The 23,127-nt window shown below is 35.0% G+C and overlaps 2 non-coding genes across 2 annotated transcripts; both read left to right on the forward strand.

The window, feature by feature from the left end:
• Window positions 1–5,572: 5,572 nt before the first annotated feature.
• On the forward strand, window positions 5,573–5,690 carry LOC131078648 (U5 spliceosomal RNA). The gene has a single exon (XR_009113819.2). It is a non-coding gene; the product is annotated as a U5 spliceosomal RNA (small nuclear RNA).
• A 1,170-nt stretch (window positions 5,691–6,860) lies between these two features.
• LOC131874685 (U5 spliceosomal RNA) lies at window positions 6,861–6,976 on the forward strand. The gene has a single exon (XR_009372109.1). It is a non-coding gene; the product is annotated as a U5 spliceosomal RNA (small nuclear RNA).
• Window positions 6,977–23,127: the final 16,151 nt, after the last annotated feature.

Genomic DNA, 23,127 nt, shown 5'->3' on the forward strand with positions numbered 1-23,127 from the left:
GAATACCTAGGAGGGATGGATTCAATTTGGGAGTCGGTTGTTCCAAGAGTGGGTTTCATCATTTATGAAGGGTCGGTGGAGCCTGCAGACCCACTACCCTTTGTTCACTAGCAAGAGGATGAGCTGGAGGCGAGATGCAGAGAGCTCACAAGAAGAGGATGGGAGGTGGGTATTAGGGTTTCTTTCAGAGTTGGCTTTGATGGTGGCGGGTATAGACAGATGGATCAAATGGAGGTTATTTGATGACTCCAATCTTTTTGTAATCTTTAAATTAATAAAATATCATATTACATACTAGTAGGTCCAGAAAAGTGACAATCTAATCAACCCTAACAGTAAATAGTTTCTCAAGGCCAACACCCATTATAATATATTTCGGTTCCCCCAAAATAATGAAAGATTCACCAAAATAAATCATTTGAAGAATTTTTTTGATAAGTGAATAGCTATGTAGGGTCATCACCCATTATATTAAGATTTTTAAAAAAGGTACAACAATATTTGGCTTGTAGCTGAAAATACATTCCCGGTAGCATTTCCAATGATCACCCATAACAACCCATAACCCACAATACAAAATTCAAGCATCAAAACAAAATGAACCATCTACATTACCTAACCCTAAAATTAATCATAACGTAAATTAAACCATATCTTGAAAAACAACCTAAACCCTAATGTAGTCTTAACCCTAAACTCAACCTAACATTGACCCTAACCCTACTTGGACCTTGATGGTAATGTAACCCATAAATTAATCCTAACCCTAATTATTAAATGGTATCCTTAATACTAATCAAATATTAACTCAAGCTTTATTATAGAACCCTATGCCTAACAACATTAATTATCCTTAAAAAACCTAACCCTAGATTCAAATCCTAACATTATTTATAACCCCAACTGAAGCCTAATTGAATTGTAATACAACTTTAATATTGAACACTAAACCTAACCCTCATATTATTTCTAATCGAACCCTAATCCTAATTGAACCCCAATGCTAACCTAACCCATAACTTAATCTCAATTCTAATTAAATATTAAACGTAACCTTAAAGAAAAGCTTTATTATACAACCCTAACCCTCACACCATGCTTTATTCCTAAACTCTAATCATATTTGAATCCTAACACTAACTATAACTCTTATTAAACACTAGCCCAAATCATAACATTAATTCTAATTGATCCTTAACCTTAGTTAGACCCTATCTTGAACAAAAAATTGAACTCTAATGTAGTCTTAACCCTTAAGTAAACGTAACATTGATCCTAACCCTAATTAAACATTTACGCTAAGGTAATCCATAGCTTAATCCTAATTAAATATTAACCCTAACATGAAACTCAACCTTTATTGAAGAACCCTGTCCCTAACAACATGCTTTATCCTAAATCCTAACTCTATTCAAGTCCTAACATTATTTATAAGACCAACTAAATCCTAATTGAATTTTAATAGATCTTAATTGAACAATAACTAGGTAACCCTCACATTACCTCTAACCAAGCCCTAATCTTAATTGAATCCCAATGTCAATCTCGCCCATAACTTAAATGAAACCCTAATGAAATATTATCCCTAACCATGACGTAAATATTAACCCCAACCCTAACCATAACACTAAACTCTAACCCTAACCTTAAAATCCTAACCCATACCCTAAATTGTAACTATAACTATAACCATAATTCTTACCCTAAACTGGATTGTAACCCAAACCTTAAACCTAACACTAATTGCTATGTAAACCCTAACCATAACACTAAACTCCAACCCTAAGCTTAATCCTAACCCATACCTAAATTGTAATTGTAACCATAATTCTTACCCTAAACTTGATTGTAACCCAAACCCTAAACCTAACCCTATACCCTAGCCCAAACCATAACCGTAACTCTAAACATGAACTAAACCCTAACCTTTAATTCTATCCCTAACCCTTACCCTATCCCCAACCCTTTCCATAATCCTAACTATAACCCTAAACCCTAAACCTAATCATAACCCCAACCATGAAACCCTAAACCTAATCATAACCCCAACCATGATGCAAACTGTAACCATAACCATAATCTTGACCATAACCCTAAACCCTAACACTAACAATAATCATGTCCTAACCCTAAACTTGGCGCTAAGGTCATAATCCTATACCTTAAAGAGGGAATGCATTTATGTATTTATATGAAGGAAGAATATATCATGAAAGAGGGAAAGCATTTATTACACCAAAGGCATTCCTTATATGAGATGAACAACGTGATCTTTAAAATCTATGGCTGAAAGTTAGACAAATTGAATGCAAGACCATTGGAAATGTTTCCGTCGTTGATTGTTCTTTTCCCTATTTCTTCATCTGCATATGGTGTCACTGCATGAAAGGACTGCCTTCCTTTCATGCAAACTAATGCAATTCTTTCGCACGCATCCCTTACATTTTGCATCATCGATTATGCTTTTAAAACTAACAGATACGATTAACTTCTATTGGCTGATTGATTCATGATGGCTTCTATATGTTGTCACACCACTCAACTCATAGTACCATAATAGGAAAAAAAAAACTTTCGTTTGTATTCGTACCGCCGGGTCTTAATTGTCGGTATTTTTCTCCCCGTGGAGGTACGATGAGGCATTGATGGAAATGAAGAAGCTCCCCTCCGATGACCCTTGGAGTTTCCATCGCTGGTATTTCTACGAGGACACCTTTTCGCTGCCATTCTGGACAGGGATCCATGTCACCAGCCTCACACACTTATCAATCTTAAGGATGCAAAAAGGTGCGAATCAGGGATTGTGGAGGCCAACTATGGTGTCTTGTGTGAAATTGATATATTTTAATGATTATTATTTCTTTTTTTTTTAAATCATTTTAGAGATTTTAATAGTTACTATACTATCATATATCAATTTAATTTAATTTAAAAGTAGTAATAATAAATATAATATATAAAAATAATTTATATATTTAAATAATTTTACATTTTTTTAAAAAATTTTTTAATGATTTTTAAAATATATAATATTTTAATATATATTATTCAAAAAAATTAATAATATTATTATTTATTTTTTAATATCTCTTTCAGCAAATTTTTTACTTTATTATTATTTTTGGTGAGTTTGTTACTTAAATTCAATCATTGTTATGCATAAGAGATATAAAAGAATTCATATAATGTTTATAATTGCATTATCTTTTATATATCAATATTCAAGGACATATAATCAAAATGGTATCTTCAAGGTCAAAAGATTGTATATGAAACTAAAGCAAAGCAAGTATGGATATATGGAAAATAAAGTCATATGGTAATTTAAGACTCTCAAATGTGAGAAACGAGTACAAATGGGACAAGTGAGAAACAATAGATCAATTTCAACAAAGCCAAACCAATGAAAAATGGCACCCCCTATTCAATGAAAAATGACACATACATATTCAATGAAATAACACCCCCTATGTAATCTCTACAAAATAACTCACATGAAATATTTTAGACTAAATAAAAGCAAGTATAGATATAAGGAAAGTAATGGCATAGTGTAATTTAAGACTCTGAAAGGTGAGAATTGATTACAAACAAGAGAAGTGAGAAAAAAGATACAATATATCAATTCCAACGAAGTCAAACCAATGAAAAATGACACCCCTATTCATACAAAAATGATACAACTAGCTCACATGTATTTTGTCTCAAGAAGTATAAGGGGATAAGGACACTAAAGGATAATACATACATGACAAGAAAAGAAAATGAGATAACACATGTAGACTACAAATAATTCAATATTTTGTTAGAACCATTACCATTGGTTGAAATATTTACCAAAGGTATAGCCACTGGACTTGGTGTAAACCTATGTCAACATCTTTATTGATGAGTCAATTAAAAGTTGTCCCACACGTATACCTCCCCCTCTCCCTCTGTATATATCTATAACTATTATTTTCATTATTTCTCTATATTTATCTATTCCTCTACCTCTATATCTCTCTCTATTTATCTCCCTCTTCCTCACTTGCTCTATCTATATGTGACAATAAAAGAAAAGAAAATGACGTTATACATGTCAACTACAAATAATTCACTATTTTGTTAAAACTATTACCATTTGTCCAAACATTTATCAAAGGTATAGCCACCATACTAGGTCTCAACCTATGTCAACATCTTCATTGATGAATTAGTTATAAATTAGCCCACACATATCCCTTCCCCTCTCCCTCTATATCTCTATATCTTTTCAATCTCTCTCCATCTACCTCTATATCTCTCTCTTCCTCTCTCATGTTGTCTTCATCTCTACTTCTATTTTCCTCTCCCTCTACTTCTTCCTAGACATCCATTTTTGTACCTCTCTACCTCCCTCTATATATTTCTCTTCATTTTTTATCTGTCCCTTTACTCTCTCTCTTTATCTCCCCCTCTCCTTTTCCATCTCCATTAAAGAGGGAGAGCAGTTGATTTGTTCATTAAATTGTTTTTGATGGATCATAAAATTGTTTTTGATGGATCATAAAATTGTTTTTAACCATCAAGAGGGCGGGCCATTAGATAGGGTTCAGATCCACAGAATCAGCTTTCCTTAAGTCTGATAGTTGGAGTAAACTTTCATCCTCCTGTTGCGTCTACTTTCCTCATTACCCACTATTCATTATGTAGTCAGCAATTCTGTGTATTGTTTGTTGATTTATATGAAAGCACAAATGATGTGGGATCAAACTGGCACAATCGTTTTATATTACTGCCTAAAGTTAGCTTATTATTTCTACGAGATAACAGCCCATCTCCTAAACAATAGGGAGCAGTTTTTGCTTTTGAAAGCGCCTAATTTTATATCAGATCTTCAAAGAATCAACTGATGATGATGCTAAGTAGTAGTAATGTTCCCATCGACTAAACTTCCTCTTCTCCCAGCTTTTCAGTATTTTATCTCAGTTTAGTAACAAGTAAAAACAGTTCAAATAGATTTCAAATGCCTTGACAAAAGAGTTCAAATAGATTTCAGATTAACCTGTTCACAACGTCTTAGATTCAAATGCGTAGGTGAATTTATGTTTGGTCAGGATTGGAAGCCATCATTAAAGAAATGAGGTTGAAACAATTGCAAAAATTGCACCTGTATAACGTCAAGCCCGGCAAGATTTGTCAGTGTACTCTATAGAAAGTGTCATACATGATACAAAGATCTTTTAATATTCCAAATAAGTACATTAGTCTTGATGGATTTGGATATATATGTATATGTAAAACAGACACGCCTTCAGATAAAGCAGACAAATTGGATGGATTCACCCTTGTAAATATGAGTATATGCTAATACACAGACAAACTGGATGGATGGAGGCATTCTGTAAGTAAAGAGAAGAAAAACGAAGACATTAGAATTGAATCGAAATGGTAAACACGCTCTGTTGTATTCGACTTGTTGTCAATCTCGCTGTTTTGAGAAATGATATTTGCAGTTTCTTACTCTTACTCCCACATTCGTTGGTTTGAGAATCGCAAGATGAATGGAGATAATATATATCATCCAGCATGTTTAAAGTAGATCTCACGGAGCCGCGTGGTGAAGACAGAGCGAACTATTCTTTCGCCTTTTACTAAAGAATACCGTGTCTTGGCCACTCAAAGCGGCATACGCCAATTTTTAGAGGTTTCCTCTTTACTAAGAAGAGGCCCATTACACCAAATGAAAAATGATTAAGGTGATTTTATAGAATCAATTTCAAACACTGATAGAATTTGATGATAAGCAAAGGGTTGATGGACTACTAAAAGATGTACGACTAATTTGTTTTTGTTTTTCCATTCGAGATGTTAGGGCTGGTTCTTAAATATGTCATTGCAATGCGCAATTTGACAATGTATCCAAATATTTTTGGGTTGGAGTACACTGAACTCTCCTTACAAAGCTCAAACTTGCTTACAAAGCTCAAACTTGCTTACAAAGCTCAAACTTGCTTCTTGATAGTGCTTTGTCAATGCATTCACCATTTCAATTGCACAATATTCAATATTCTCCTGAATATATAATTTTACCATTATACCTTGAATGTTTTGTGATGATACATACATACAAATTTGACTGTCTTGCAATAATCTTCTCACTTTTATTTATGGAGTCAACTTTTTAAGCATCAAAAAGATTAAAAAGGGCTCAGATCCACAGTATCAGCGTTCGTGAAGTCTTATTTATGGAGTCAACTTTAATCCTCCTGTTGTGTCTACCTTCCTCACTGCCCGCTCTTGGCGATTATGTAAGCGATTCTGTATTTTGTTTGTCAATTTGTACGAAAGCACAAATGATGTGGGATCAAAGTAGTACAATCGTTCCATATTATTGCCTAAAATTAATTAGAATAGAAATGAGATTGAAACAATTGCAACAATAGCACCCGTGTAAAGTCAAGCCCAGCAAGATCTTCCAGCATACACTACAATGTGCATAGATATCTCCCTTCTCCCCAAAATCTGAAATTTTGTTGAATATCCTAAGTGGAACTGAATTTATGCTTCTCCTTTATTTATCCCACTAACTCAAACACACCTTCAGAACTTCAGTCTAACGCTATCCCCGCAGGAACAAAAAGATTGGTATCTTCCAAACACAGACAAACTGGATGGATTCACCCTTTTAAATAGACGCATTCTGCAAGTAAAGAGAAGGAAAACGAAGACATTTGTGAGGAGTTAGAATTGAATCTTTTGACTTGTTGTCAATCTCGCAGCTTTGAGAAATGCCATTTGCACTTTCTGACTTTTACTCCCACATTCGTTGTTTTGCGTATCACAAGATGAATGGAGATGATATATAAAATCCAGCGTGTTTACTGAAAATTTCACGGAGCTGCGTGGTCAAGGCAAAGCGAACTATTCTTTCGCCTTTTACTAAAGAATACCGTGTCTTGGCCACTCAGAGCGGCATACGCCAATTTTTAGAGGCTCTTTCTCTACATAGAGGAGGCCCATAACACCAAAATCAAAATAATTCAAGTTTTTAAATGATGTATTTCAACATTGTTTGAACTTGATGAAGAGTAGTTTGAACTTGTTTGAAATTGATGTATGACATGTAATGTAGGTATTTCATAGTATGATGTAACAACTTGAATGATGACATGACCATCTGATTGAATAATTGAATTTAAAAGTAGCAAGCAACCATTTTTCAAGTGGCTCTGTATGATAATTAATTTGTGATTTTCCCTTTAGAAATATCATGAACTTACTACTAACCTGATTAGATAGGTTGTGCTTTATGATGGTCACAGTAGGCCTAATAGTGACCTTCCAGATACATCTTGAAGTTCATAGTATAGAAAAACTGACCAATCAAAATAATTCATAATTTCAATTTGTAGATTATTGAATTTAACATCTAAGTTCATTTTCACGTTGGATCCATAGAGAAATTTAAAGTATAGAGCATAATTATCAAATTTACATTTACTGGTTCTTGGTCCATTCTTTTAAATTATGTTGGCTATCTTTTCTCTCGACCAATAGCAAACACTAAATTCTTCTACATGATACATGACATTGATTGGAAGTTTCCATTGGTACTTTGACAACCAAGTGGACTCCCATTTATTTGCATTGTGTGACATCCTGGTGACCTGGATGAAAATTATTATTAGCATTTATATTAATAATAATTAAGAAAATATAATTTTTTATAGACTAATTAGGATATCATATATGCTTCTAAAGTTTAAGCAATTATATGTTATCAAAGTAAATAAAAGTAAAATAAATCTAAGTCATATGTGTAAGAATAGTTTTCTTCAAATTTCATTTGATTAGATAAATTTATAGAAATTTGCTTGATATAAATTGAATGTATTAAGTTAAAGAGGAGATAGAACAAAATAACATATATGTAGAGTTTCGCTTTATTATAACAAAAAAAAAGTGATGCAAGGATGTTAGTAATTATTATAATGGTAGAAAATAACACCTATATTAATAATGAACATATGTTTACATACTAGTGTAACAGTCGACAATTTTGAAAATGTCTTCTCCTGCTCTCGGCTACAACTCGTCCATTGTTGCCGCTCCCCTACTTGCAACATGGCCTCTACCACTACACTTTCTGTGGCGCTTGGCATGTTTCCTACTGTCCCTGGCATTGTTGATCCTAGTTGCACAGTGTGGGTGTTCTACCTAGCACAATTCTTTATGTCGTCTCCCCTCCCCCTGCTGTTGGGTTTGGGTGCCTTGCTCCATGGGTGAATGGTGTTGATGTCGTTCCCCTAGGATATTTTTCTGCACTCACGCCCTCTAGTGATTTCTCTTAGCCAGGTGTTGCTTCCGCCCTCCCTTCTACTAGGGATGTCATGGTCTCTGGATTCTCTATTGAGGGTGTTGTTGTGTGTACCAGAGCTGCTCTGTCTAGTACTGTTGGTGTTGCCAATGTTGTGGATTCTAAGGTTCCCAAACCTTCTGCTAGTGGGCGTAGTTTTGCTCATGTGGCTAGATCTACTGCTCATCCTACCAATGCCAAGGGGATCCGCCCTTTTCCTTGTGCCAAGACCTCACCTGTGGTGGTCTGTGGTCTTGAAGTTGCTGAGATATTGATTACTATCAGTGCACAACATTGTTATGCAGATTTACGGGTTTTTGGCCATCTCTCCTAGATCTTCATCGTTGGGTGAGTGTTTCCTAGAAACCTTTGGTTGCATGTAGCATTGAGTTTTTCCCTTGTGCTAAAGGCTTTTTCATTGCTTCTTTTGCTTCTTCCCACAATCATGATTTGGTGTTGGGAAATCTGTGGGCTTGGAGAAATCACTCTCTCTGCCAAACCCTGGACAACCTCTTTTAACCCCCTCACTGAACCACTTAATTTACATTCGGTTTGGGTTCACCTACTTAATCTTCCTCTTCATTTTTGGGAGAACTCTTGTTATAAGGCCATTGGTAACTTTATTGGCCAATTCTTGAAGGTTGATGATGCCACATCCTCCATGGGCCACTCTACCTTTGCTCACATTTTAATCAACATTGACATTGACATTGAGTAAAGTGATGATCACCATCTCTACCCTAACTGAAACCATTGATGAAGACATTTAACAAGTATCCGTACCATTAAATACTAAAAAGTATTCCATATGATACACTACAGAACTAACAAACTAGAAACAAGCACAGGAAAGAAAACACTAAGGCAACTACCTTCTGAGTCAAACTTGTCCATGAATGATCTGAATTCATCAATGACACATTCAAATCCTTATAATTATTCTGCATGCAAGCCATAAATTTCATTAAATTCATCAACTTAACATTTCTCGGTAGTCCAAGTAGATATAATATGAGATCAAGATGGGATTAAAAAAAACTGTTACAAGGGAATTGAATACAACTTCAATTTTGTCATGTTTATAGCAAATGACATACAGTTAACTATAAGATTCAAGAAGTCAATTGCAAACATAAGTTTAAACATGATTATTTGGATATCAAGTTTTGTCATGATGACAAGTTTTGTCATGTAGATATGCTAAAGCATGTGCCAAACCATAACACCATTCATTAAAAATGTAAGTATTCAATATGATAACTTGTACTCAATTTAAAATATTGTCTTGTCAAGCACATGAAGTTGCTTATATGTGGAATCATGCTCTGAAGTCCTATAGTCTGAAAACATGAGCATGTAAGCCAATGGGCAAACTGTGCATCTGAAATGATTTCCTTTACTCAATTAATGTTGAAATTTAAGGGAAGAAAATATGAGAGAATGTAGGCAAAGTTGGCCCACTTATGATTATAAAAGATATAAGCATAAATTTCTGAAAATAGAGAAGATGAACCCTCATGTACGTGATTTTGTACTAATAGCAATTGTGAGTAAAAGATACCATTGTTTGGTATTGTGTATTATATGCTTGTCTATAATTTTTCCATGAGCAAGGAAAACTACACATAACTTTTCTAACTAATAAATTTTTTCAATGAGCTAAATGCTTCAATTTAATAAGAAAGAATGCATAGTAGATTGCATGTACGCCAGTCAATGTAAGATTTATCGTGCTTAATTTATATTGGTTGAGCTGTATATAATGTTAGGTGTCCTATTTCTTTTGAATTTGTATGTGTATCAAGGAAGTATATTCATCCCAAAAACACTCTTTGAATTTTGCACTAGGGCTTACATTGTGAAGATGAAACAAAAGCTACCCATTAATGAAAAGAAATGCAAAGTGTCATGTTCCTATCGAGATTTGAGAGTGTGGTAAGTAAAGGAGAAAATGTAAGAATGTGGGAGGTAGAGGAGATAAGGGAAAGTTGTAGAAGAATTAAAAGACAAATCGGATAAATATGAACAAGTTGAGGAGGAAGCTAAAGGTGGATGTAGATGTATATTGCCACGAGTAGAGATTTTAGTACATAGGTAAAGTCAATCTTGCCAAGACAGTAAGGGAAAACGTAAATTATTTTTTAAATTGTGAAACACTAAATTTTGAAAGAATGAAATTAAAATTTACTTTATAAGAAGTAAAATATAATGTAGGGTAGGATTAACAAAGGAGTACACTGAAGCATTTTACAAGTTGAATATCAGATCCTGACATGTTGATGAAGTTGAACAAGTTGCTAGATATTTGAATGGATTGCAGATGTCTATACAAGATGAACTCTATTTGATCAAATTGGAGAGTGTTAAAGAAGCCTACCACTATGCCCTGAAAGCATAAGAGAAGTTAAACAAGAGACATGAGTAGAGGCAGAGAGGTAGAGGTGGAAGGTTTACCGAAGGTAGAATTCAAGGCGGAAAAGGTACCTGTTTAGATCAGAGCAAGGATATAGAAGTAAGCAAGGAAGGTAATTCATACTGGAAAGATGATAGAAATTTCTACCGGGGGAGAAAGCTGGATGGCTATCAGAATGAGAATTGTGGAAAAGATGACAAAGGACAAGATAAGAGAGTGTTTAGAGGAACTTGCTTTAAGTGTGGAGGAGAAGGACATCGTGCATTTGAATGTAAGAAGATAGAGCATACCGAAAGAACAACAATGGTGGAAGAAAGCCCCACCAGATCAGCTAACAAACTAGAAGATGGAGAACTGTTAATGATGAGGAGAGTTTTGTGTCATACTAGAGAAGATGAAGAAACCTTGCAGAGGAGGAATTTGTTCAAGACCAGATGTAAGGTATCCAGTAAGTGTTGTAAGGTTGTTATTGATAACGGTAGTTCAGATAATCTTGTTTTAGAAGAGATGGTGAATAAGTTGAATTTGGAAAGATTGAAACACTATAAGCCTTATCAGATAGCATGGATTCAGGATGAGCATAAGTTGTTGGTAAGTGCACAATGCTTGGTGAAATTGAAAATTGGGAATTATCTTGATGATGTCTTGTGTGATATTATGCCTATGGATATTTGTCACCTTTTCTTGGGTAGACCTTGGCAGTTTAATAGATAGACAATACATGATGGGAGGAAGAACATATACACTATTGTGACAAATGGGATGAAGAAAACCTTGTTACCTTTGGAGGAGCCTTTCAAGAGTGAATTTTGTATGAATGCTAGGATCTTCTTGGTGGATGGAAGGAAATTCCTAGATGGAATGAGACATGAGAATGTGTGTTTTGCCTCAGTTCTTAAGAAGACCGAGAGATCGGAACCGGAAGAAGAACAACCAAAGGAGATAAAATATTTACTGACAAAGTATGAAGAGATCGTTTCAGATAATGTGCCTGATGGATTACCATCGGTTATAAGTATCAGTCATTGCATGGACCTAATTCCCAGAGCTAGTTTGCCTAACAAAGTTGCACACCTGTTGACATTGGCAGAGAATAAGGAGTTAAACCGGCAAGTGCAAGATCTATTCAAGAAAGGTCTGATCAGAGAAAGTTTGAGTCCTTGTGCAGTACCAACAATATTAGCACCTAAGAAGAATGGAGAGTGGAAAATGTGTATTGATTCGAGAGCAATAAATAAGATCACAGTGAAATATTGGTTTCCTTTGCCTAGGATGGATGACATAATGGATTGTTTGAGTGGAGCAAGATATTTTACAAAGATAGATTTGAAGAGTGGATATCATCAGATCAGGATTAGAGAAGGAGATGAGTGGAAGACAACATTCAAGAAAAATGAAGGATTGTATGAATGGTTGGTGATGCCTTTTGGGTTAACTAATGCACCTAGTACTTTCTTGAGGTTGATGAATGAGGTATTGAATAAATTCTTGGGTAAGTTTATCATTGTTTACTTGGATGACATTCTGATTTTCAGTAAGACAAAAGAGGAACATTCGTTGTATTTGAGACAAGTTTTGTAGTGGTTGAAAGAATAAAAGTTGCTGATAAATCTTAAGAAACATACTTTTATGAAGACAAAGTTAGTCTATTTGGGATTTGTGATAGCTGCTGATGGATTGTAGATGGACCCTGATAAATTGAAAGCAATTGTTGAGTGGCCTACACCGGAAAGCATTGGAAAGGTAAGATCATTTCATGGATTGGCTAGTTTCTACTAGAAGTTCATTAGAAATTTCAATTCAGTTTGTAACCCTATGACCGAGACCATGAGAGGAGATAAGAAGGAATTCAGATGGACCACCAGAGCAAATAAAATTTTTGAGTTATTGAAGCAAAAAGTGACTGAGCAGCCTGTGTTGGTTTTACCGGATTTCAATAAGGTATTTCAAGTTGATTGTGATCCAAGTAGAACAACAATAGGAGAAATCATAAGTCAAGAAGGGAGAGCAGTAGCCTATTTCAGTGAGAATTTGAATGATGCTAGGAGGAGATATTTAGTGTATGATCAGGAATCCTATGCCATAATTCAAGCCCTGAAGAAGCAGAGACATTACTTGTTGCCTAAGGAGTTTGTATTGTATACAGATCATCAAGCTTTGCAGTATTTGAACAGTCAGAGTAAGTTGAATCAGAGACATATGAGACGGGTAGAATTTTTGCAGAGTTACACCTTTGTGTTGAAGCATAGGAGTAGGAATTTTTGCAGAGTTACACCTTTGTTGTTGATGCATTGAGTAGGAGAAGGAATCTTCTGACTGAGATGAGAGTGGCAGTGTTAGGATTTGAAGAATTGAAGACCTTGTATGATGATGACCCAGATTTTGGAGAACCTTGGAAAGCATGTAGAGAATTGGTTATGGCAGATAGGAGTAAGTGGTTGGACTATTTCATGCAGGATGGGATGTTATTCAGAGGAGTTCAGTTGTGCATACCTAAGAGTTCTATGAGGGAGAACCTGATTAAGGAGAAACATAGTGGAGGATTAGTCGGACACTTTGGTGTTGACTAAACAACAGCCTTGGTGAGTGAGCAATACTTTTGGCCCTAGATTCATAAGGATGTTAAGAAATGTGCAAATTTGTAGAGTTTATCAAGTTACAAGGGTAGTACTCAAAATGTGGGATTGTATAAATCAATGAAGCAATAGTCTGCAAAAAATCGCGATTATACCTGATTAATCTTGAATCTTAGAGCTAGCCGATTTATTCCTTGTAAAAATCCTAATTCATGAAAAAATAGTTGACCAAGTGTTGACCCAATTTTCAAAGATTTTTTGCATTTGAATCAAGTTAAAATAATGTTAAAAACCCCAAAAATGGCAAAAAAGTGAAAAAAAAATCACCGTAAAAACTTTCAAAACCCTAGAAAAACTCATGAAATTACTGAATTGCTTAGAAATAGGGTTGGTCTAAGACAAAATCAAAGTCAATGTGGAATCAACGTTGAAAAAGTTTTTTATTTTGTCCATTTTCGGGGGGTTCATCATTCCCCACACTTATTCAAACCCACGAGCTCAACAACCCAACAAAGGTAGAAAGCCCATGAACTCAATGGCCCAGTAGGGGTTTGAACCTTAGTGGCTACCTCACCAATGGAGTTTTTCTACCACAACACTATACGTTCAAAGACCTATTTCATATATGTAGATATAGATATATGATTTTTAATTTTTAATTGATATAGTTATTTTTTGCTGAAACAAAGACATACAATTCATTATGTGAGAAAAATATCTAAAGTGCTCCACGACATAAATCTGAATGACAACAAACAAGCTTACATAGTTTTAATAAAAGAGCCTCCAATGCACGATCATTAAAATTTGTCTCTACCTAAAATAGTAGTTGCAAGCTACGTATTGCCAAAACCAGTGGCTTGCTAATCTTTTACTTCAGCTAAACAAATGCCTTTTGTTGAATTCTACCACATATAAAAGACCTACCAATTGCCATCAGGGAATATAAAGCATTGCAACTATGGAATATGATTTCATAAGCTTTCTCAAATATTGAAATACCCCTAGAAAACTCCTTACCTTAATCACAATGAAAGTCTTGGATCACTTCAAAATGGCTTCCACTTTTACTAAACTCCTAACGATTGTTGGATCTCTGTCTGATAAATATTGATCTCAGCTACTTCATAGACTTAGCTAATCTTTGATTTCAGACTTAGACAACTATTTGGTGTATTTGGTGACTGCCCTTTTAAAAAAGTTAAATGAATATTTGCCTATGTAATCAACAATATGAATATAAACAACAAAAATCTATTTTCTACAATTCATGGGTTAAACTTCTTGTCTCAATCACAATGAAAGTCTTGGATCACTTCAAAATGGCTTACACTTTTACTAAATTCCTAGCAATAGTTGGATCTTTGCCTGATAAATTTTGATCTCAGCTACTTCATAGACTTAGCTAATACCCCTAGAAAACTCCTTGCCTCAATCACAATGAAAGTCTTGGATCACTTCAAAATGGCTTTTTCCACTTTTACTAAATTCCTAACAATAGTTGGATCTCAATCTGATAAATTTTGATCTTAGCTACTTCATAAACTTAATCAATCTTTGATCTTGGACTTAGACAACTATTTGGTGTATTTGGTGACTACCCTTTTAAAAAGTTACATGAATATTTGCATATGTAATCAGCAACATGAATATAAAGTATAAACAATAAAATCTATTTTCTACAATTCATGGGTTAAACTCTATTTTATTTACTCTCTATATCTCTATGCTATGGAAATACCCTTAAGTTATTTGGTGACTGCCCTCTTAAAAAATTAATTGATTATTTGCCTATGTAATCAGTAATATTAATATAAACAACCAAAAATATTTTCTACAATTCACAGGTTAAACTCTATTTTATTTGCTCTTTATATCTTTATGCTATGGAAATGCCTTGAAATTATTTTAAAAAATATTTTTTTTCTCTTTTTCTACAATTTTTAATGTTTTTTTTTTAAATCCGAATTTTTCCCGATTTTTTCAAAAAAAATTATACTTTTGGTTTGCCAATTTTTTCCCTACATGATTTTTGCTACTACGGTATAAAATTTTGAGAGTATTGGTTAGACCTTTGGAGGATATAAGCATGGATTTCATACTAGGATTTCCTAAGACACATAGAGGGAATGATTCAATATTTGTGGTGGTGGATAGATTCTGTAAGATGGCTCATTTCATATGTTGTAAGAAGACATCAGATGCAGTGCATGTAGCAGACCTATTTTTCAAGGAAATGGTGAGATTGCATGGATTACCTAAGAGCATAATTTTAGACAGAGACACTAAGTTTGTTTTTTACTTTTGGAGAACACTTTGGAAGAAGATGAAGACATATTTGCAATTTTGTTCTACTTTTCATCCACAGACTAATGGACAGATAGAGGTAGTGAACCAGAGCTTGGGAAATTTACTGAGATGTCTAGTTGGAGATAAAATTGGAAGTTAAGATTTGATTTTAGCACAAGAAGAGTTTGCCTACAATAATTCAGTAAATAGGAGTACCAAAAAAACACCTTTTGAGATAGTTCTGATTAATTAAGAAAAATGAGTTTTCAGGACCCGAAACCTTTAACAAAGGAGATTAAGATAAGACAATAAAAAGTCCAGAGCTTATAAACTTCTTACAAAATGACTGGCAAAAAATCCAACAAACCAAAAAGATAACTAAAGATAAAAACAACAAAGAAACAAAGAAAGCACTAGACAACTATAGTCTTCAGCAAGTCCTCTGCCTTTTTCACCAACTATTCATAGGTGGTGTAATGCCCCACCAGGAACCCTAAAGGAAACAACACAACTAGGCAACTAAAGGGTGAAATAATTTTTTTTTTTTTAAAGACTAAGTGCATTAGCTATAACCATTGCACGTTTAATAACACAGCGGAAGTCTAACATATGATTTCCTAAGGGTTACCAATGGAGATTAATTCGCAGATTATATTAACACCATAGTAAATCCAACTGTCCATTTAATTAGATAAATTAAATGCTTAAGTTTAAAATTATACATACATCTAAATTCCAAAATGAAGAAGTGAAAGTATTCCAATGTATCCAAATTCCATAAAACAATTTAACATAAGATCAAAGCAACTGAAATAACATACATTCCACTAACATACTATTACAATATCCACAAATACATGGCTTCAAATAATGCCACAGATTACAAAGTTACAATATCAAGGTTACATAAAACTCTGATACTGTAATGACCACAAGGTCTCAGCTGAACAATGATCTCAAACAAGAGCTGGTACATGAACCACAAACCAAGAAACACCAACGAAGCCTTTCCTCACCTAAAGAAACAATCCAGAACATCCGATGGGAAGTGGCACTACCACCTGACCATGTGATCCCGAAATCGAACCACCCCACCGTGCTAGGAGATAGTAGAAAACCCTCAAGCAAGCAAAGTAAGACAAGTACGAAAAGACTACAAGACTCCGCAAACATCCATGTAACTCAACTCACAAAACACAAGTGACTCCAAGGAGAGAGTGTCATCACATGTTTCCATTGGATATTCCTGGTATGCCTCCAAAGCAAGACATAGACTTTCATGTCGATTTAGTTCTTGGTGCAGATCCTATTTCGAGAGCTCCATATCGGATGACTATTCAAGAGTTGAGTGAATTGAAGTTGCAAATAGAAGAATTATTGGCCAAGGGATTCATTCGTCCTAGTGTTTCCCCTTGGGGTGTGCCTGTTATCTTTGTTAAGAAGAAAGATGGATCTCTTTGGTTATGCATTGATTACCGACATCTGAATAAGGTGACCATCCAGAATAGATATCCATTGCCTCATATAGATGACCTTTTTGATCAGGTTAAGGGAGCCAAGGTGTTCTCTAAGATTGACTTGAAGTCTGGATACCATCAGTTGCGCATTCAGGATGCATACATTCATAAGACAATATTTTGTACTCGTTATGGTCACTATGAGTTCATAGTGGTGCCATTCGGGTTGTCGAACGCGCCTTCAGTTTTCATGAGCTTAATGAATCGGGTTTTTCACACCTAGATGATTTCGTCATTGTATTCTTGGATGACATTCTGATTTATTCTAGATCTATGGAGGAGCATGAGGGTCACTTACGTCAGGTTTTGCAGTGCTTGAGGGAGAATCAACTTTATGCCAATTTGGCAAAGTTTGAATTCTTCCAGACTGAGGTAAACTATCTTGGTCATGTGGCTTCAGGAGAAGGTATATCCGTGGATCCTGCAAAGATCCAAGCCATTGTTGATTGGCCAATGCCGACCAACATTTCAGAAGTTAGGATTTTTATGGGTTTGGCCGGATATTACCGTCGCTTTGTTGAAGGCTTTTCCCAGATAGGACACCCGATTACTTCTCTTTAGAGAAAAGGGAAGAAGGTTTTTTGGTCAAAACAGTGTGAAGCAGCTTTTAGAACCTTGATGGAACTCCTTGTCAGTGCTCCGATTTTGGCAGTTCCCGATCCATCTAGAGATTTTATGGTATGCACAGATGCCTCTTTGGAAGGTATAGGTGCAGTACTTATGCAGGATGGACGTGTGGTTGCTTATGAGTCTCGCAAACTCAAGAATCACGAGTTGAACTAGATCCAGTTCATGATTTAGAGTTGGCAGCTATAGTTCATGCTTTGGTTAGATGGCGGCATTTCCTGTTAGGGCGTCGGTTTGAGCTACATAGTGATCACCGATTTTGCAGTATATATTCACACAACCAAATTTGAATGCTCGACAGCGGAGATGGATGGAATTATTTTGTGAATATGATTTTGAGGTTCGTTATATTCAGGGGAAAGAGAACGTAGTGGCAGATGCTTTGAGTCGTAGGCGGCATGAAGTTTGAGCAATGTCCCTTGGAGTAGACTTGAGAGAGAGGATTCTTGGAGTTCTTCCTCAGGATACTTGGTATCAAGATGTTAGAGCAATGATAGATTTCGGAAGGCCTTTAGAGGGTAGATTCTCTGGACATAACCTTGAAGTAGATGGACTTCTTCGTCACCATGGACATATCTATGTACCTCCTTTGGAAGGTCTTTGTGTTTTGATCATGACCGAGGCCCATCGTGCACCTTATTCGGCACATCTAGGTGTCAAGAAGATGCACGTAGATATTAGATAGATTTATCATTGGGCGGGTATGAAACATGACATTGCTGATTTTGTGTCGAAGTGTTTAGAATGTCAATGAGTGAAGGTAGAGCATCAGCACCCAGCAGGGCTTTTACAGCCTAATCTAGTACCGAATTGGAAATGGGATATCATTTCCATGGATTTCATTGTTGGTTTGCCTGTCTCTTCATGTCGTCATGATGCCATCATGGTCATAGTTGATACATTGACTAAGGTTGCTCATTTTGTTCCTATTCAAGCTTCCTACACAGCAGCGGTGGTGGCACGAGTCTTCTTGGAAGATGTAGTGCGATTACATGGGATTCCAAGGCGGATCATATCTGATAGAGATCCTGTCTTTACCTCAGCATTGTGGACCTCACTTCAACATGCTTTGGGGACTCAGTTGAATTTTAGTTCAGCTTATCATCCAGAGACAGATGGTCAGATAGAGAGAGTGAATCAGGTTTTGGAGGACATGCTTCACATGTATGTTATGGACCAGCAGTCATGCTGGGAGGATTATATCTATCTAGTGGATTTTTCCTATAACAATGGATATCATAGCTCCATAGGTATGTCCCCCTTTTAGGCATTGTATGGTCATCCTTGCCACACTTCTTTAAGTTGGGATCGATTAGAGGATAGGGTGCTTATAGGACTGGATATTCTTCGAGAGATGGAGCAGCAGGTAGATAGGATTCGTGAGCATTTAGTAGCGGCTCAGGATAGACAGAAAAAGTATGCAGATACTCATAGAATAGATCATCAGTTTTCTATTGGCGACCGTGTGTTCTTGAGAGTGCGTCCGCAGAAAAGTCCGATCCGTTACGGAAAGGGTTCTAAGTTGGCGCCTCAGTTTGTTGGACCTTTTGAGATCCTTGAGAGGATAGGACCTATTTATTACCATCTAGCCTTGCCACCGAGTCTATCCCACATCCATGATGTCTTTCATGTTTCAGTTCTTCGACCTTATCATCCAGATGTGACACATGTTCTTGATTGGAACTCTTTACAGGTTGAGGATGGGCAACTTTCCATGGAGCCCGTGCGCATTATTCAGCATCAGGATTTGATCCTTAGGGGTTGTACCATCGACCAGGTAAGGGTCCTATGGGACCCAAATGATGAGACCTCAGCAACTTGGGAGGATGCAACGAAGATGAGAGAGCTGTATTCTTATTTATTTTAGGCTTCCAGGAGTAAGCCTAGTTTTTGGGGGGAGAATGTAGTACCCCTAGTTGTTTGAACTCATTAGACTCATATTATATTATTGTTTGTTTTCAGTGGATACATTACCATGATATGTTATTCAGATTTGTATGACATTATGCTTTATCTGGAGATGAGATGTATAATTTATTTGCAGTATTTCAGTATTTTTGATTTATGGCATTTTATGGATTATTGCTATGTACTGACATTTTACTTTATCTACACAATGTGTAATTATATGTTGTGTGTTTGCGAGTGTATTGGATGCAAGGGGATGATTTTCCTTCACTCATTTTGGTGAGACAAGGAACGTCACGATTCTTCTTCATCGATGTGTATGCCGTGTTTTCTATATTGTATATATATGCATGTGTGGTTCAGTGATGTAGGATATTACAAGTACAAGTACCGGGTAGGTACGGGGTATCATCTCCACCTGGCTTCACAGGTCTCAGCGTGCCTTATATTTTTTGATGGAAGTGGAGGAGATAGTAGTTGACCCTATTTTACTCAGTTACACTCATGTGAGTGTCGTCAGTTGGTCGTCTTGTTAGTTTGTTCAGCCTTCGTATTTTGTCGTTTGATCTTTGTATGGGTAATGCTTGAGTTTTGTTTAATTTGAGTGTTTTAGTGGATTTAATTAATTAATTAATTAAGTTTATGGAATTATCTCATAGTTGTATTGTTTATGCATTGAGATTATAAATTTACTTAATTAAAAGAAATTATTAAATTAAGTTGCAAGCTACATGATATTAGAAATATATTTTTATTTAAATGGAAAAATAAATTAGATTAATTGTATTTATTATTTCCTATAATTATAATTAAATAAATGAATAAAAGGATTAATTAGAATTAAAATATTATTTTAATTCTTTATTTAGAAAATTAATTAATTTGCATGAGAAAAGAAAAGAAAGAATAATGATTTTTAATTATTGCATGTTAGCTTATCTTTTGTTATAAATTTAGAAAAGAAAATAAAATTACTATTATTCTAAATTTAGTTTTTTTGAGAAAAAGCTATTGAACCTAGAATTTTAGTTTAAATAGGGGAATAGGTCTTTATTTTAGGTGAAGAAATTTATTGGAAGCTTATTGAAAGGATTAGGGCTCTTCTACAGATTTCTTCCAGGAAAGCTATACCAGGTTGGATGATTTCTTAGTTGTGGGTTTTTAGTAAATATTTCTAATTTTCTCTACTTGATGTGTGTGTAAAATTATTGTCAAATCCAAAACCCTCTTCTGGTTAATTCAGGTTTTGATTTAAAATTCATGCCTGATGATTATTTCTAGTTTTTGGGAAAATTAGGAAAAATTATTATAGAAAATTTAGCAAGGTTTCATGATGCATGGAGAATTGCAAGATTTGTAAGAAAGGGTATTTACCTAAGAAATTATCTTCTCTCATTTGATTTTGTTTTAAGTTTTGGCTATGGCAGTTTTGTTTATTAATGGAATCTCTACGAAATGGTTTATTACCTTAAGAAAATTTAATTATACCTTATATTTATTTGGGTTAATTAAATCTTGGAAAAATAATTTAAGAAAATATATATATATATATATATTGTGAAGGATTAAAATGAAATTATTGGAAAAGGATTGTTTTTATTGAAATTACTATAAAAAAGTTTTATTTAAAAAAAAAATATAATTAAAAAAATAATAATAAATAATATTAAATTTAAATTCAAAAAAAAAATTACATTTTAATGGTAGTTAGGTAGGGAGCTACCTACAATAGCATTTGCTACCGGCGGTAGTATGCTGTACTATCGACGGTAACAGTGCTACCGAACGGTAGCACCTGCTACCTATGGTAATAGTGCTACCAGACGGTAGTACTTGTTACCTTGCGGTGGCATTGGCTACCATGCACGGTGGCAAGGGGGATTAATGCACCTTTTTCTAAAATCGTGCGGTATAGTCCGAAAATAGTGTTTTCGATATCCATGCAGGGTTTGTTTTTACAAATTGTTATTTTATTTAAATTGACTTTATATATATATATATATATATATATATATATATATATATATATATACAATTATATAAGTTAATTGGTATTATTTTTATAATACTGTGGAAATTAAAGTTTCAAGTGATAAACATATATTATGTAATATAATTAAAAGTAAATTATATATAGGTAAACATTTAAATATATTATACGAATATAATTTAATCTATAGTTACAATTATATTTTATGAATATAATTAAATTATAGTTTGGGTGTTTTCAGATAAGCTTGTAAAGTCTAGATTTAGATTTATGCTTGAGAACATTAAGAGATTAATTCATATGTGAATTTATTTAACTTTATTGGACAAATGACAAGATGGATTTATTTGTATTAAATAGTTGTATTTTCTTATTATCTGGAAAATCTTTATTTGCAAATAATTTATGCTTTGGCTATTTTAAGAAAAGATTGCCTATATTAGGATCTTGTGTAATGGTGTTCTCAATCAAGTTTAATTTCATTGCAATTCTAGTTGAATTGTCGTTGTGTCCTATGTTACTATTTCTCTTTGGTCAGGTGTTGTTGTATAACCTTATTGATGTGAACCATTGTGTGTGTTTGTCCAAATGGTCAATCTTGGGTTAGTGATTGTGTATCCTTCACCTGTGGTTTGTTAGGATTAGTTATGGTTGTCTGTTTCGCCATAGAGTTCTTATAGAGAGACCTTTCCTGTTAGTGTCCTATGAAAGAGAGTGGCTTTCGAGCGGGGCCGTGCCCGAAGTGGATGACAGGATAACCCATCGAAAGTCAGTTAAAAAGTGATAACCTAATAATATATTGGGGGCCCGAGTGAGATAAATATTAATTAAGATAATGTACCTCATGCATAGGTGTAGTGCTAGTACAGGGCTCATAATGCTACGAGAAGGCCTGGAATGGCAAACTTACCACCTTGTCTTCATGAAAGGATTGGTAGGGTCCACATGAGACTTAGTTGGAATCGGAGGCTCGGGAGAGGTTACATGGAGAAACCCAGGATGGGGGTCGGGACCTATGGAGGCTGTACCATGGTATCCACCGTAAGACATGCGATGACACTCTTTCCTTAGAGTCACTTGTGTTTTGTGAGTTGAGTTACATGGATGTTTGTGGAGTCTTGTAGTCCTTTAGTACTTGTCTTACTTTGCTTGCTTGAGTGTTTTCTACTATCTCCTAGCACGGTGGGGTGGTTCCGTTTTGGAATCACATGGTCGGGTGGTAGTGCCACTTCGCATCGGATGTTCTAGATTGTATCTTCAAGTGAGGAAAGGCTTCGTTGGTGTTTCTTGGTTCGTGGTTCATGTACCAGCTCTTGTTCGAGATCATTGTTCAGTTGAGACCTTGTGGTCAATGTATCAGACTTTTATGTAGCCTTGATATTGTAACTTTGTAATCTGTGGCATTATTTGAAGCCATGTATTGTGGATATTGTAATAGTATGTTAGTGGAATGTATGTTATTTCAGTTGCTTTGATCTTATGTTAAA

This window comes from Cryptomeria japonica, chromosome 3 (genome assembly GCF_030272615.1).
Source record: "Cryptomeria japonica chromosome 3, Sugi_1.0, whole genome shotgun sequence".
Classification (NCBI taxonomy): domain Eukaryota; kingdom Viridiplantae; phylum Streptophyta; class Pinopsida; order Cupressales; family Cupressaceae; genus Cryptomeria; species Cryptomeria japonica.